Source organism: Atractosteus spatula, chromosome 8, assembly GCF_055471065.1.
Source record: "Atractosteus spatula isolate fAtrSpa1 chromosome 8, fAtrSpa1.hap1, whole genome shotgun sequence".
Classification (NCBI taxonomy): Eukaryota; Metazoa; Chordata; class Actinopteri; order Semionotiformes; family Lepisosteidae; genus Atractosteus; species Atractosteus spatula.
Window position 1 is genome coordinate 23,647,872 of NC_142713.1, and position 17,824 is coordinate 23,665,695.

Here is a 17,824-nt window from a genome sequence, read left to right on the forward strand (position 1 = left end):
GTATACTGAATATACTATACTTTTTTCTATCCTTGCATTTAATTATTATTTAAATTAATGCTGAAATAGGATTTTGTTAAAAAGTAGAAGATGTGACAAAATTGGTACTTTTGGCACCAGAAGACGTGCACTGCCAGTGTGCGTTTTAAGTGATTTTTTTCTTACTCTTTCAGAGCCCTCAGGGATTCTAGTTCTTAACTGGTCTCATTTTAGGAAAGACTGCAGGGTTATCTTCCATCTCAGTTGCTTTTTCTTTGGTTTCACTAACAACTTCCAGCTAACACCAGCACCTTTGTATTCCCCATTTACATCAGCATAACTCTTTAATGACCAGGTGCTGGAGCATTTGCATTCACTCTGTGATTCCCTGCTTCTCATATCATTTCAAATTTATAGAATAAATATTGATTTGTAAGTGCTTTTTATGGTTTGAACTTGATCAGATATACTGTAATTCTGTAAAGAAATCCTGAGTAAACATTTCCTATCTTAATTTATTATTTCAACTGAGTACCGACAATGTATTAACAGTATTTAATTTTATCTTAAGTTAATCAAATCCTTGTAACATTTTGATAATTCTGTCATCAATACATTTTTAATATGTAGTTTTTAAATCACAGAGGAAGAATTAGGTTTTCTCCTTGATTACAACAAAAACAAAATAGAAAAAAGAAGACTGCAAACGTCTGTCACAAATTCAGCCCTGTGGTTCTTTGGATAATCTTTCTTTAATACTTTAAGATTTCCAACTGGTAGCAATGTCTGTTCTCAGGCACATGGTCAATAAATAAAATAACATTTTACCTATAACAACATTGCAAAACTACAGACTCATACAAAACTGATGTCACCTTGTCGAAGAATCAGGCAGCCTTTATACATTAAGCACCTGTCAAGTAAGTAAGAAATTATTAACAATTAGCAATATCCAGTATGGTTGAGTATATTATAAATAATAAAATTAACTGCTATTTCCAAAGAAATATAAGTTTTGACTTCTTGTACCAAAGTTGTGATCTTGTAATTAGTAATTAAAAATACACCAAAGGGAAGGAATCATGGTTTTATACAAGGTTTGTCAAGGACAATTTTTGGCAAGATCCATCAGGGACTAAATGTAATTATAGTGATATTAGTGCAGAAGACATTATTTCAAATTCAGCAAAATGAATTTCACAGCTACAGTTCATAAATTGTAAATGCACCTCAGAGTGGTATGCAATCCTCAGTGCTTTAGCATTTGCGTTTGGTATCATACAGTATAGCAGTTACTGTATACTAAACACCTACTGAATCCATTTGACACTTGTTATATAAATATCTTATAGTTCAAGTGGTATTCAATATACAGTAGTTTATCAGGTGGGTAGCTGCGTCAGCATGTGTAGGCTGCAAAGGAACAAATAATACTGTAGGTTTATTTCATGCTGAAAAAAAGAAGAAAGAAAACACAACGTTTCGGCTATGGAGCCTTCTTCAGGTGTGAGGAAGGCTGAAGAAGGCTCCACAGCTGAAACGTTGTGTTTTCTTTCTTCTTTTTTTCAGCATGGAATAAACCTATTACTTGTTCCTTTACAGTAGTTTATTTTGCACTGGAGAGTTACTTTAGATCACTTTAAAGTACTGTTTTGGATGCTGGACAATACAACAATTTTATTTTAATGCATGGCTGCAACACTACCACTATGAGTATCTACATTCTGCACTTCTGACCATTACATCTTAATATATTTTCTACCCCTTGCACGATCATTATTCACATATTTTATGATTTAACCGAATATATATTATATGAATATAATTCATATATAATATAGAAAATGTTTTTTGTTGATTTTAGCTCTGCATTTAATAATATCTTCCAGAATTCCTTTCCAATAAATTAATACAGTTGAATGTTCTACTTTCCACCTGCTGGTGGATTTTCAACTTTCTCACAGGTGGATTTTCAACTGTACAAGGTGACAGTTGTAGCTAGACACTTTATTTGACAGACTGTCTCTTTGTCAATACTGGTGTACGTCAAGGATGTATACTTTACTATTTACTCTATTTCTGATACACCAATGACTGCACCTCCAGCAACTCTTCCATCAAACAAATTAACTTAGCAGATGACATCATTGTTGCAGGTCTCATCACTGATGATATGATAACAAGAGGGAAGTGAGTTAGTTAGGTATGGTAACAGCTCCCTGGAGCTTGATAACCTAAAAACTCTCTCTGGTAATCAGTGATGTGACTGTGACTGTGGTGTGGTGTACTCTTTTAGGTTTTTGGGAATTATCTCCAGTGCCTTTAATGTGACATGAATATCATTAGTATCACAAAGAAAGAACAGCACATTTGCAACAACATCTTCACCCTTAACTGAAGCATTCACGTTTATTTATCCCACATTCTGCTGTCAACTATAAGGCCTTCGACCCTCACTCTTAAAAACAATGACAATTAAATAGCCTGCATTGCTAAAGAAAAGATCACCCCTGTAAGTGTTCTGTTTTTTAATGTTAGGCAATGTTTGATAATAAACCATAAAAACTCAGCAAGCATACCATTGGTATTAACCCCACTGAACAAGACTTAATTTATCAATATCGATTGAACAATAGCCTTGAAAAATGCTTTGCTATCAAACTTGCTACAATATTGTCTGTGTGTCAATCAATCAATCAAAGTTTATTTGTCAAATGCACAACAGTACAGCATGCAGAAGTAGTTGCTGGCAATGAAATGTCTTTTCTACAGGCTCACCGGGGGGGAGGATAAAAATCACAAAATTAAGGTTACAAAATAAGGTTACATAATAATAGATAATAATGCAATAGAAATCAAATAAAATAAACTTAGACAAAACTCAATATAAATAGAGCTGTTATGTGTCCAAGGTGTATGTAATATATTATGTCCAATACTGCAGTATGCCGAATACATGTATACCACCAGTTGTCATTTTCATTGAAAATATTGAAAAATAGAAAAAACTGGCAGGACAGACATGAATGTGTAGGCTAACCCAAAGAATGAGAGACAACACGTTAAATGGAATTTAGCCAGTACACTGATGCACACTGGCCCCTGTTATAGTATTGGAATAGAAATTCTGGACTAGAGGGCTGAGTGCCACCTACTGGTCTATGCAAGAGTAATAGCAGAACTTTAAAAAAATCATGGGAGAGATGGTAGAGAAAGGAAAAAGAAAAACAAATCCCAGAATTGTATCAACTGTCTTCAATCATACGAAAACTGACTAGGGTCTCCTCAATGAGCACATTTTGTGGGAAATTTAGATTTTCCTTACTGAAAAAATATATGGAAACACAGAAACTACAGAAAGACCAACTGTTATTATTAGATTTTAAATGTTAAATGTAGTTAAAGACTGCTTCCTTACTCACTTGGTCAATTGGTGTTTGTATTGATCTTTTCAATCAAGACAGAGTTTCTTTTGGCAGTACACCCGTCAGTTCACCCGTCAGTTCATCAGTTTTGCAAAGATCAGTTGTTTTCATAGTTCAGAAGTAGTCATAACTAGGACTTAAAATATTGATGCTAGGAGTGGGGAGTTATGAGAAGCCAAGTGATCCATGATGATGTACTTTTTACATTTATATGTGCAGGTGGCTGTATTATGGGGATAACCCTGTAGTGCACAAATTGAGGAACAAAAAATCATAAACTTTGAATAAATTCTTTAAGTAATATAGAGCCCAAAATGACCAGGTCAGCAAATGCTGATTGGATATTTTTACAGACAGGTCAGGAAGAGGGGAGAAAACAGGAGAAAATCTGAAGGACAGATTTTCCATAAGAAAGTGGTCAAAAGAGGGATTGGGGTGTAGGCAGGCAGAGGCTGACATAGAATGAGAGTAAAAGAAGGGAAATAGTTTCTGAACTAGTATTAGTTCAGGGAAATTTGATAAAGATATATCAAGTATTTAGCATCCTCCAGCAAATATGATTTAGTAGCCGTAGGCATCTTTGGTCACGAAGGAAGAGAAGAATAAAGGACTGAGAGCATTGAAGCTTGGGAATCAGAAAATGTGCATTGGTGTGGGAACAGGAACAACAGACAATTCAGGGTTTTTGATCAAAGTAGTCAGCGAGAGCAAGAATGATGGGAATGTACAGGGAGTGGATAAAATAATGGAAACACTTAACAACTCCTATTTTGCATAACAAAATCACAGTTAAAAAAGATTCTACAGGATGTTTTTAAATCCCTTATTTAATGGACTTTGCTTCAGTGGACTTCAGATTTAACAGACAAAATCTGATACAGGTGAATTTTGTCCATTAAATCAGAAAAACTAGACTTTATAATGGACAAAGTAAAATTAAAAAACAATAAAACAATAAACAACTAATCATAAATAAGTCTGAAAGGCAGAAATATCAATGGTGCCCTGCAGGGTACAGAAATGTTTAGTTAAGGACTTAGGTGGAACATATTTTAAATGTTTTGTTTCCACATGGGACTTACTTATTTGTGAATAACATTGTGTGAGTGTGTTTGTAAATGTTCCACTTGTCTGTTAGTTGTACCACAGACATAGTTCAAGTAAAGAAAGTTAATTTTAGAAAGTGAGGTCATCATTAGCTTTGTAAAATGCATAAATAATAACAAGGTAAAAATAAATACCATATAGGTTCAGAAATACCATTAGTGCCGTACAAGGATAGGTCAATTGCTTACAATGGGTGTTGTTTGTGTTTGTATCTTTTAATTTTATACAGTATATTTCCAATAAATTAAGAGCTTGTATATTTATGATACAAAAGCTACTGGAACAATTGTCACTGACTGCCATTGATGAAGAAATAATTTAAAAAATCCAGAAAGAATATACTGTATACTGTATTGTGTATACATATTTTTCTAATATAGTAATGGTTTTGGGCTGAAAAATTGTTATTCGTGATTTTACTGACATTCAGCAATAATGCACACCCCTCTTGCCCATTAGCCAAAATGGCCAACCACAGATGTAATGTAATTTCAAAACTAATCACCAATATGTTTCCACTATACATACTGTATCTTAAAATCAACACTTTGAAAGTGGTCAAATGGTTTGTGTCCAATTTGCAGGTGCATCAGTCACAGAAACAATAGAAACTATTCAATGTATCATGGAGAACAGTGTCGAAAACCATGACGGCATGTGTCAAACAAGGAAAGACAGCATCAGGAAAGAGGAACGGAGATCACAACTCAAAAGTACATTGACGGGATAGCCTGACACTCAACAGGATAATTGCTAAAAACAATTAAGCAACAGCCTCAGTCTCAACAAAAACTGTACATTATGAGTGTTACAAAACTGATATTTATAGTAGGGCTGCAATTCAGAAACTGCTTGTAACCAAGGCCATACACAGCAATGCATAACCTGGTGTCATAAGCACAAAACCTGGACTTGTGAGTAGTGGAAGAAAGTAATATGATCTAATGAGTCACCTTTTACGGTTACTAAATTGGTATATGGGAAACAAAGGAAGTCTTCAACCCACATTTCCAGCTGTTAAAAATGTTGGTGGATCTGTTATGGCATGGACACACATATTGTAGGAGCCATTGGGTCCAATTATTACTCCAATAATTCCAATTATATTAGAATTACAGCCAAGGAAAAACAGATAAACACTAGTCTGACATAAGAGATAAACTTTGGTCAGAGCTCCAGGGTGAATTGGTTAGCTAAGAAGCCAGTAAGAGCAGGTAGATGAGAGGCTGGAATCTAAGGATGGCTCTGACAGCTGCAGAGACTAGGATGGAGGAGATGAATGTGGATCCTGGGAATGGGAGACAGAAGAAGGGATTTGGAGAAGATCGAGCCAGGGAAGAAATTCCTTTGTTGAGTTGAAGTTGAGTTCATGGAGGAACTTGACTGCCCAGTCAGAATAAAGATTCATGACTCACTTGGATAGAATGTGTGTGCCTATGTGACAGTTTACAACAACATAAACACTCTAATATACTGTAGATGGCAACAGAGCACAATTGTCATAATTACGCTGATAACAATTTCAACTTTCATCCCTTGAAAAATTCAATTTGCTAAATCAGTTTTACTTCCATCTCCAGTCTTTTCTTTTTTGATTTCCTCCTTGAATTAAACTTGCTTCAGTTATACTAATGTTTTGCTTTTAAATTGATCTTAACCTGGGAATTTCTGTGTCTTGATAAAGTATCAATATAAGAAAACGGCAACCTTTCTCTAATCACAATATGACTTCCCATATTAAATGAGTGTTGTATTGCACTTAAAGGGAAGGGAAAAAATTGTCTGCTGTTTTGATTATTTAACTTATGGGTTATGGAATTCCAATGTAAAGGTAATGTAAAACATTTTATGCAGATGAGGGATCAAACAATTAATTTATATTACAATTATTTGAATTTCTATCCATAATCTATCTCTAAGACGTTGTTAGTAATAAATAGCAAATAAAGATGTGAATTAGAAAACTGAGCCGTGCCTATTTTCATAATTTCAGACTGATTACAAACAGTATTTGCAAGGATAATATTGATATTAAGTACATAAAGAACCACAATGATACAAATACTAACAACCTGTGGTTTATTGCTATAATTCATGTGATCCAGCGTTAACGTAACTCTTAAACAATATTGACCATATGGTATATGTTTTGCCTCATATTTATAAATTACAAGTTTGTTTTCAGCTTTCTGGAACGACCTTCACAAAAAAAGAAGATAATATAGAAATTCTTTATTCACCAGGAGTTTATTAAAAATGCTCAGTCATCCAGGTAATCAGCACACATTGTCAGGGACCAAATACTGTTACCAAATAATCTACATCGAGAGGGCGCTCCTACTCTGTCCTGTTCCTACTTTTTCAGTGCTTTGCTTGTCCTTCCGGTGTGTCTTTGTGTGGGGCTATATATTTCCTGATCACCTTTTCCTTTTTGCTCAGCATTGAGGGTTTAGATGTCTTGAGACCCGCCTAGCACCAGGTCGTCTCCTCCGTGGCCTGAGGGCATAGGTTTCTACCCGACATCGTCTGACCTCCTGAGCCTTGGCTAACCACCAGTGTTGCCCCTTTTGCCACTACGCTTAGGGTCTTTATTGCTCTCCTGGCCATTCCACGGCTTACCCTTTCCGACATCTGTGACAAGATTGCACAATCTTCACTGTTCCCAGGCTGGTGCAAGGAGCATAGTGGCAAAGATGAATTGATTAACAGTTGCCACTCTTGAGTTTAGGGTGTTGGATCTGTGTGAAGACAAAAAGAAAAGAAATCTATAACCCGACTGTATAATGACGACACAACTATCAACATACTATCAAATAAACAGGAAAGGAAAACCTCATAATGTAAAAGAGCATAGATGAAAGGAAATGCACTAATTTACATGAACAATTTTCTGTCCTTCTGGAGCAGGCAGTCACGACAGGATTTTTATAAATCTACATTTCTGAGTGCATGTCAGACATCAGCTTCATCATAGAAATTAGAGATCCTGAGCTGCTACTCAGCTTTCAGCAACCATAATGTATGAACAGTTATTTAATACAGGCAACAGTAGCTGAAAAACTGCAGGAAAATGACCAAAACAGACCACTTCACCTATACAGTATGTACAGTAAAATATCCCTAAGACAGATAAGTACAGTAAAATATCTATGTTAATAATATACCTATTGCTTTAGGATCTAAAAAAAATCTAAAAACCTCTGGTTACAGACATGAAAGTACTAGAATATTAAGATTTTTTGTGCCACAAATTATATTTATGATTAACTGAACATGAAAACAATGGAAAAGTACAGTATTAAGACTGCAGGAAATATTATTATTAATATTAATCAATAATTAATGTATTAGTATATTGTTCAAATACAGTAGTTATTGCAATACTTTTTGCATTTAAATGTAATATTTTTCTCTGGTGCTAACGGGCATCATTACAAAATAACTTAATGAATCTTAATTACATACTATAAAGTTTTGATCTCTTTTTAGCCAATACCACCTTGAACATAAGTCTTCTATTATATTTTCATTTTCAGAAGATCTTTTATTGTAGCAATATCACTCCATCAGCAGTCATTAGCCAGTATCGGTCACTTTAATATGAAAAAAACATTTTCAACTCATTTTAGACCACTTTTTTTTCCTTGTTAAAAATGACTTCAGGAAATAGCATCCACTGTCTGATTGAATTATGAGTAATTGTTATGTTTCTATGTTCATTTATAACAGATGGTAACTGGAATTGTGCCATTGCAAATACAGCATACAGCACTTAATGTGTCTGAAGAATTGGAAGGCTAAAATGGGAAGTTTATAAACTTCTCACCCTGCCTCATCCTCTGTTTGTGTCTCACAGGTCTGGAATTTTGTAATCTCTAATTGCCAGGTGTATAGCTGTACTTAGAAAATCTTCCGAATAGAGCAGTTTCAAGTGGAATTCCCATCTTGAGAGCATGGAGAACATATACAGTATATGGCTGTGTATACTACATTGGAATGTTGTCTACAGTATCTTACCCTAAAAGAAAAAGATTATAAGAAAGCAATTATATGTTTGGCATTGAATGCACGGATATATTAACAAATAAAGCCAACATTTATGGGGTATTCCTGACTCTTAGCCTACTATAAGCCTGGAACCATGCTCATTGAGTCCACAATTCAGCCTCAAATTCCAATTACACAACACTTGTCAAAAATAGAATTTCACCATTGTTGATGCACTCTCTTTGGTTGGGTGAGGTTGCTTAGTCATCTTAGGCTAATATTTGGATTGTGTATGAAAGGATATTTTCACCTAAATGAGTGAAGGATTGTGGAAAGTCTGAACAAAGTCTTAACCCTGACTTAAGCCAAATCCAAAGCTAGGGTTAGAGTTAGGATTCCCACAAAACGTAAACAATTTTTGATGTCATGGCTGTGTTTAAGGACAGAAAAGTTAGAAAATGTGATAGGTCAGTGTTATCTTCACTTTTTTTTCTTACCTATATGGCTGTATACACTGCATTGACCTACAATGGAATGTCGTCTATGTTGCCCTAAGAGCAAAAGATTCATAGAAAGCAATTATATGTTTCAATCTCTTGCATTTGGCATTGAATACATGGATATATTAACAAGTTAAGCCATCATTTATGGGGTATTCCTGACTCTTAGCCTACTATGAGCCTGGAACCATGCGCATTGAGTCTGCAATTCAGCCTCAAATTCCAATTACACAACACATGTCAAAAATAGAATTTCATAGTTGTTGATGCACAATCTTTGGTTGGGTGAGGTTGCTTCTTCATTTCAGGCTAATATTTACATTCTATGAAGTATATTTTCACCTAAATGAGTGAGGGATTATGGAAAGTCTTTGAACAAAGTCTTCACCCTAACCTAAGCCAAATCCAAAGCTACAGTAGGGTTAGGGTTAGGATTCCCACAAAACGTAGAGAATTTTGGATTGCATGGCTATGTTTAAGGATAGAAAAGTAATTTAGGAAATGTGATACAGATTCAAAACACACGGAGTACACTGCATTAAAACGCGGTATGCATTGCGCATCATACCGCATTATACTACTTGCAAATTGAATTATGACAATAGTATCTGTAATCACCGCCAGCCAGGTGGAGCTAATAAAGCTTAACGTCTCATGTACAGCATTTGAGCTGTCGCCAGAAAACTCCTGGTTTCAAATCCCAGTCACTGCAGAGGGACAATCTTTTTTCCAATTAAAAATTTAAGTTGTATACTCTTAGACTTTTAATAATTTTAAACTGTGTATTACAGTATGTTAATCATTAAACATTAAAAAGTCGGTATATTTTATAAAAGCAAGAATGCTTAGTTGGACAAAAGTACACAACCTTCCACCTTCATCATAAATAATTTAATTATTCATAAATATTTTATGCATCAAAGTCTTTAACTTGGTAACTTAGTGGGTTCTGGTTTCAATGTGCTTGTTCTAACATTATTAAACTTATATTGTGTACTTCATAAAAAGTTATAACATTTTATCCTTTTCTAAGAATATGTAGTAAGAACACCACTTCCTGTTATTGTAAAAAGATAAATGTTGTAGTGATCATCACCTGATGTTATATGAGTATGGAATCGTGTAACTAAGCGGCTAAAATATCACAGGTGGACATTTCGGAAACATTTTGACATCCGTTTTTTTAAAAAAAAACTTTTATTGTCCTTGTAGTGGTAATGGACAAAGCACTGCACCCAATGGATCAAAGCGCAATCAGAGTATTACATTCGGTTTGTTTCTTATATAGTGAATACATAAAAATAGTCCACTATTATAGCTTGTTGTTGGCACTAGCGTGAATTTGTGTATCTGGATAAATTAAGTGATGGTATTGTGATTAAGGATTTCTTCATGAAATTCTTTAAGTTAAACAAAGGAGGGAAGAAGGGTTATTTTTACAATCTGCACTCCGAGATTGTGACTGATTTAATTCCCCTGATTTAGCTGAAAAGGATAAAGACATCATGCAGTAGTTATATGTATTGGAAGGCGCTCTGTTTTATTAACAGACACTCCGACTCAAACCTGTGTTGTACAGTGATATAGATGTGAGTAATGTCATCACCATTAAACAATGTGCTTATCGCGCAAATCCTGCTAAGCTAGAAATTAGGACAATGTTGTTGGCTCTGGTGGAATTTCTAAAAAAAGGTCATATTTAGAATTTGTTGAAAATAAAGATGTTAAGTTCTCTAAAGCTTTCTCAGTCAAGAATGTGAATTCATGTAGGGAGCTGTGTAAGCATGCGTAGGCAGCAAAAGATCAGCTAAAGAGGGAAGAAATGCTCTCATAGAAAACAATGTTTCAGGTGTGAAGAATACAGATCCCTAATTCAATTTCACCCTAAACCTTTCCCCACACACCCTGCCCCCACTGCGATTGGAATATACACTAACAAAGCACTGAAAGCTTTACAGTAGATGATCAGGTGTTTTGCAGATGTAGGGATAGTACGTAATTCTGACTTTATGAACTCACACCTGGGATTCGATTAATTCAAGTTTTTTTAAAAAAAAACTGCACCAGGTACTAGATCTTGTTTATATTAAAGTTATATCACTGGGCAGTCGTGGACAGTTAGTGGATGGTGCGCTATTTTGTCAGCGACCTGCTAATCTGCTTAACACCTGTAGAAAACATGATTTTATTTCTGTATGGAATGCGGGTTGCGTTTACAAAATTTAAGTGTTTCAAATGTTTAATTAAGAAGTAAAAAGAATTTACAGCTTACACAAAGACTCAAACTACAGTATGGAAAAATGAGTGTTAAGAAAAAAACATGACATTTGATTGCTGTTTGCCTTACATTTATTTTTTAAAATTAAGATACAATGATGTGTTCCTGCCTAACTCAAACATTGCGTGACTTTACAAGCTGTAAAAAATGGTTTAGATAACAGAAAGTCACCTTGCTCTTACAAGCGGCTCTGTTAAGTAGAGTTTGTGTTCACTTTGTCAGTTAAAAAATGACCGTGGGTACTTTTCCTTCCCCCCAGGTTGTTTAAAAAAACTCGCTCTTAATGGGCTAATCCTTCAGTCATTCTCTCTGATGCAGTACATCAGCTGGTCATGTGACTGAGGGTGGCTCATTATTTCCCACTGCATTCTGGGGAATGTAGTTTTGAAAATAACCTCCATCTTGTCTCCATCTATCACTCTCTCACAATTCAATATGCGTGAATGAGTCAAATTAAAAATAAAGCGTGTTTACAAAGAAAGTGGATTACAGTACAGTTGGGTATGCATGATTAACAACACGGGGTCATTGTTATGATTTCTCTATTATTATCAAATCCCTCAACTCGTTCACTTGTGTTTATTTTGGAAAGATTTTAACATGTTCCTTTTAACTACATTGCTGTCGATATTGTAGCAATAGACCGAATGAAACGCTTTGAGATTGTAATGCAGGGCGCTCTGAAGGAGTTAAACTTTGATGCAGGACAAATAAATGTATTTCCCACAAACTATACTGTAGTGGCAGTACAGTAGCAGTTTGAAATTATTTGTTGTTATTAATAAATCACTTAGCTTTGAATATGTTGTGATATTTAGAAATATCAAAAATTCAATATAGTGTCCATAATATTTGGTATTTTAGTTTTTCAATGAAATGTTTATTTGTTAAAAGAAATCTCATGGTGAAAGCTGGGTTCAAACCCCGGACCTCCAGCATGCATGTCACGAACCATATTCCCGCGTGCACCTCTCGGCGTCAACACCTGCACCCTAGTTAAGCTATTAGCACTGCCCACGCCCTTTTTCCCTATTTATACCCTCTCAGTCCTCGCTCACTGTTGAGATCGACTTTAGTCTTTCTCTTGTGCGAAGACTGACCTTACTGACCTGACTTCTGGATTCCGACCCTGTTTTGTCTTCGGCTTCGTCTTCTTTTCTGTCTAGCGGCTATTGGATTTGCTTACCTTTCTGACCTGACTTCTGGATACCCGACCCAGCTCTGTCTCCGGCTTCCACTTCGTTTTGCCTAGCATGTTTTGGATTTGTTTACTCTCGACCAGACTCTCCGGAAACCCGACCCAGCCTGCCTACCCCCACCTCGTATACTGCCTTTCGCTCCTAGGATTTTGGACACCTACAGTACTCTCTCAGCACCACGTAGGGTCCGACCACCTTTTCTCACAAGACCCTAGTGACTTTACTGACAATGCAAGGCACACGCCTAAGCCATTACACCATACATGTAATCACGGGTAAATGAGTTAAACTGATATTTACAAAGAAAGTGTACTACTGTGATAATTTGAGCTATATGAATATAATTATATCGTTATTAATTTCTTTAGATAGGCGATTCCATTTTATATTCCCTATTAATCAAGTTCTAAAAAGTATGCAATTTTTTACTGCGATAACGAGCGCAAATATTCATAGGAAATGTTAAAACATTATAACTTTTTATGAAGTATATAAACTTAATGTACGTAAAAACTTTTCCAAAATAACCACAGTATGTAACCGAATGAAAGACTTTGATACTTAAAATGTTTATGAAGAAAGTGGAATACTGGTGTGTATTTTTTTACCAATACCAGCCATATACAGTTTACATAATATGTTTATGTTCCTAAATTAATATTGTTTATGACCTTCAGACGCATTATGCACCTATTCTTTTTATGCGCAGCTACTAAAATTTCCCTTTAGTTATAAAATTCCTTATAAATATTCAATATTTAATTGATTAAAACATGCACAGTAAAGAGATTATATGATTAAATCATTTCACTAACAACCAATGCACCACGAGTGCCCCTGTCAGTCATTTTGGCCATCCAATCATGTATGGCGGTACAACACTGTGAACTGTGGGTAATTTCACGCGGTACAGGTTGTACCGTGCATTTTGAATGGCTGCAAATGTAGCAGTATGTGTGAAAGGAAAAAAAATCTATTCTGTCCAATTAAAGCATACCCACCAGTGAGAAACTGTAATGAAAACCTTTTGTACAGATAAACCCCAAAAAATCAAATTAAAATGCAATACAAAGCAGTGCAAGGACTCTAAATTTAGAAGAAAAAAAGATTCCCTAAGGTGCCTTCTGTTTGCACTCAGGTCCACCTTCAAAAATTGAATGGTGAATAGGAAAAACAATTTTTTAATTCCATCAAACATTTTGCTGAAGTGAACTTTGAAATCTTGTACAGCCCACGGAATGACTTACGAATGTGTGTGTCTTAAACAAACATAAATCAGTCAATGTTTTTTTTCTGCAAACTGTTTGAAGGTAAACAAATTTAAGTGTATTTAACACGCTGAAACTATTAATGGAGGGACTTTATTAAAGTGAACAATCAGAAAAATGCCACAGTGGATGTCACCAGGCATAAAAAGTGTTTTTGGGTGGTTAAAACCAATACAAGCATAGCTTTAGGACCAGCCATGTCTAAGCCGTATAGGGATGTTTTAGAAAAAACATTGTGTATATCTTGGGAAACACATACGCATTAGCACCGCTGCCTCACAGTTCTAGAATCCTGGTTATGCTTCTGAGGTTTTGATTGATTTGTGTCCATTTGTAAATGATGACTGGACTTCCATTTTGCTGTAATCCTGTCTTGTGCCCTACAGTATACAGTAATTGTAGGATAGGCTCTGATTTGTCACAACCATTACCAGGAATCAGCTTTTTGATAATGGATGGATATGTTCAAGATTAAAAAATGTTCAATTTCTGCTATTTACACTATCAATAGAATCAGATAGGAATTAGACTGGAATCAGGCATTGTATCACTGCAGCAATGGAATCAGATTTTCATTACATTCCAAAAGTGCCAATGTAATGAAAAGACAAAGCACAGAATCTTTCTAACTGGTTAGCAGCACACGTTGTGGGAGAAAAACGCTATTCTGTATCCCAGGAAAACAGTTTTCCCTAGCCTTTTTTCTGAGAATTGCATTAGTACTAGCTTCTTAATTAATTACTTCTGAATCCCCAAACAAAACTAACATAGCCATAACATGTTTGTCCAGTGAACATTTTACAGATTGCACCTACTGTAAATTGGCAATGGGATTCTAAGAAGAAAACAAGAATAGGTTTGAATGAGTGATAAACTGGGTGGTGTTTCATCTTAGAAATGGCAGACTATGAACTACAGTGTATTAATCTACTACAACAATGGATAATAGGTAAGCCTGAAATGTGCAACATGAGAATGATAAACATATTTTCTGGAAGATTAGAAAAATATGTGCAACAATTTAGTAACATTTTTGAGAGATCTGGATCATTTCAAAGACAGCATCAAAAGAAGTGCTGCGTGCTGAAAAATGGACATCAAAAGCAGGAAGGAGCTAGATGAAGAATGACAGTCTGGCAGAGGGCAACAATTCCAAATTCAAATTCTACTGCATGACACACATTAGAAGATGAGGCAGAAGAATTAAATTAATGCACTGTTGAAAGGTTCTGGGCAATTAAGTCAAGGGACACGTTGTGCTTTCTACCAAAGGTAAAGGAGTTCTCATAATAAAGATCATCAAAAAGTTTCTGGAGCTGATTCAATTGTCAACATTATGATTAGCCTGGTATACTGGATGATATTGGATGATGATATGAGTCATATAATATGTTATATCATTATACCTGAACTTTGTCTACATTTTGACTGTTCCTCTTAGGACATTGACAATGTAAGCTAGGCTCTTTATTAAGTAACACAACAGAGAAGGATAGATATAGGAAGTCACAGACTATAAATGTGATCTAAGAAATACACTGGGAAAGATTTGATTTCCCAAGATCATATGTTTTGAAGAATTGGAAACCATCAGAAAGAAGAATCATTTTAAACTGTAAAAGGGAAAACTGTTTTCCTGGGATACAGAATAGCGTTTTTCTCCCACAACGTGTGCTGCTAACCAGTTAGAAAGATTCTGTGCTTTGTCTTTTCATTACATTGGCACTTTTGGAATGTAATGAAAATCTGATTCCATTGCTGCAGTGATACAATGCCTGATTCCAGTCTAATTCCTATCTGATTCTATTGATAGTGTAAATAGCAGAAGCTGTATTTAAAAGCTGACACTAAAAGCTAAGTCACAAGATCATGCAGAAAGTAACATGGGGTGTGTAGGATAATTCTGTTCTTTAAAAATAGTCAGATGTCACATTCTCAGCTGAATGATGACTGATCCTAGGCAATATAATTCTGGAAGTGTTGTGGATTGAGCTCCATACCTGATGAAAACTAATGGAAGGATTAAATATTTGAAATCTTTGAAGCATCTGGCAACTTTTTTACAGTCACTGCTCTTTTCTGTCTTTGCCAACAGAGAACAAAAGATCAATCATCATGTGTGAAAGGACCTAAATAAGACACCTCAGCACCTTTTTCACCACAGAAAACAGATTTACAGGAATATGTTTTGGACATATTACGTGTACTTAACTCTAGTGTTTCTGCACATTTGTACTGGGTGGTAGACGGAGGGAAGTTTTAAAAAAGCATGCCAGATGTAGGTATTTTTTGCCCTTACATCTGGGAATATTTATGATTTCTTTTAGCTCCATGATGATAAAAGCTGTGGCTTTCAATTAAAAGCTATTTTAGAAGTGGACTTTTGAAACTTTAAAAGGGTTTAGAAATATATAACATGCAGTGCAACTCTCAAAACCTGACTTCCATGTGTTGTTAAGAATTAGACCAAAATGTACTTTAACTAGGGTATATACAATGTGCCTATACCTAATATGTGGTCCACTCAACGCGTAATGAATGTACAATTATTTGTGTGCTTCAGGACCTCTTTTATCTTTAACAAAATTTATTGTAGAATAATGAAATCACTGTAATAATTTCTTCATATATTTTGGCAATATAAACTGTATTCATATTAAGAATAGAAAAATCTGAAAACAAAAACAATGTTTTCAGTGGCTTGTTTAATGTTCTTTTATATATTGTATATTTTCTGTAAAATATGTTACACATGAAAATACATACTGACTGTAACGACACATTGACGGCTGTAGAAAAATATACTGAGGTCATACATTCATGCTAACTACATTTTATATCATTATTGTACAGTATTACATATAGATAGATAAATGTGAATAGTTTTTTTAATGTTTGTAAATGCTAAAAATGAAGATTAGATTAGACTTTTTTGGATAGTTTGTTTATCTGACAAGATAATGTTGTTGCTATGAATATTACCTACACAGCAATATGAGAACTAACAACTTTTAATTCTGTTTTGGTGTACACACTGTATAAAGTCAAAGCTGTCAGCCACTAACACTTGTTTTGACATTACTAGAGCTCATTAGCATGATATATCTAACTTTGACCAGTGACATGAACATATGTTTGCATTTCTTTCTGCATAATGGAAGATCTTGTTTCCAAAGCAATGTTAAACAAATGTTTTTATCACTTAACCATGTGCACAACACAAAAACTGGATTTTCTGTTACTGTCCTGACAGTTACATCTCCACTAGCATTGTTATGGTATGATAGATAATTAATCTTGGATGTTTTTTTAATAGAAGGACCACCACTTGTAAGAAATGCACCAAATAAACAGTACTTTGGAGAACATAAGAGACAATTAACTGACTGTTTTGTTGAACATTATGACAACAACATTTACAGTTGCCTGACACTTCAGTAGCATTAAGTGTGCTGCAAAAGACATCATTAGCTGTGGGATAAATCCAATGTAACAAATATAGTACTTTTGCAAATTAAGGGAAAGTTTTGGAATCTCTTGGAATAAATATTCTATTCTGACCTCATCAGAATATTATTCACAGAATTGAATGTCATGTGTACTGAACTATTTGTATTTCATTGCAGCTGAAAAAAGAGATGTTTTTCCCTAAATATCCAGGGACAAATATTTTACATAAAAACTGTCTTTTATATAATTTTTCTCTTTTATACAATGTAGTTCAAACTCTTAGGCATACATAAGACTATAAGAAAGGCTACCAACAATGGCCCATCTAATGTATTGATCCAGGAATCACATCTAGATGTTCCCTGAAAAAAGCCAGAATGTTTGCTTCAAAAACATACAGTAGGTGGGGAACTTGTTCCATACTCCTACCATCTTTGTGTATAACGTGCCTCCAGCTTTAGTTGTGCTTCCCATAGGTTCCTTTTGTGCCTTCTTATTCATGTTCCAGTGTTAATTCTGAAGATGTTGAAAGGGTTGGCTTTGTCAAACTCTCCTCTGTTCAAGGCAAGACATATCCAGTTTTTGTAGCCGATTTCAGTATGTCATTCCTTTAAACTAATAAATGTTTCTG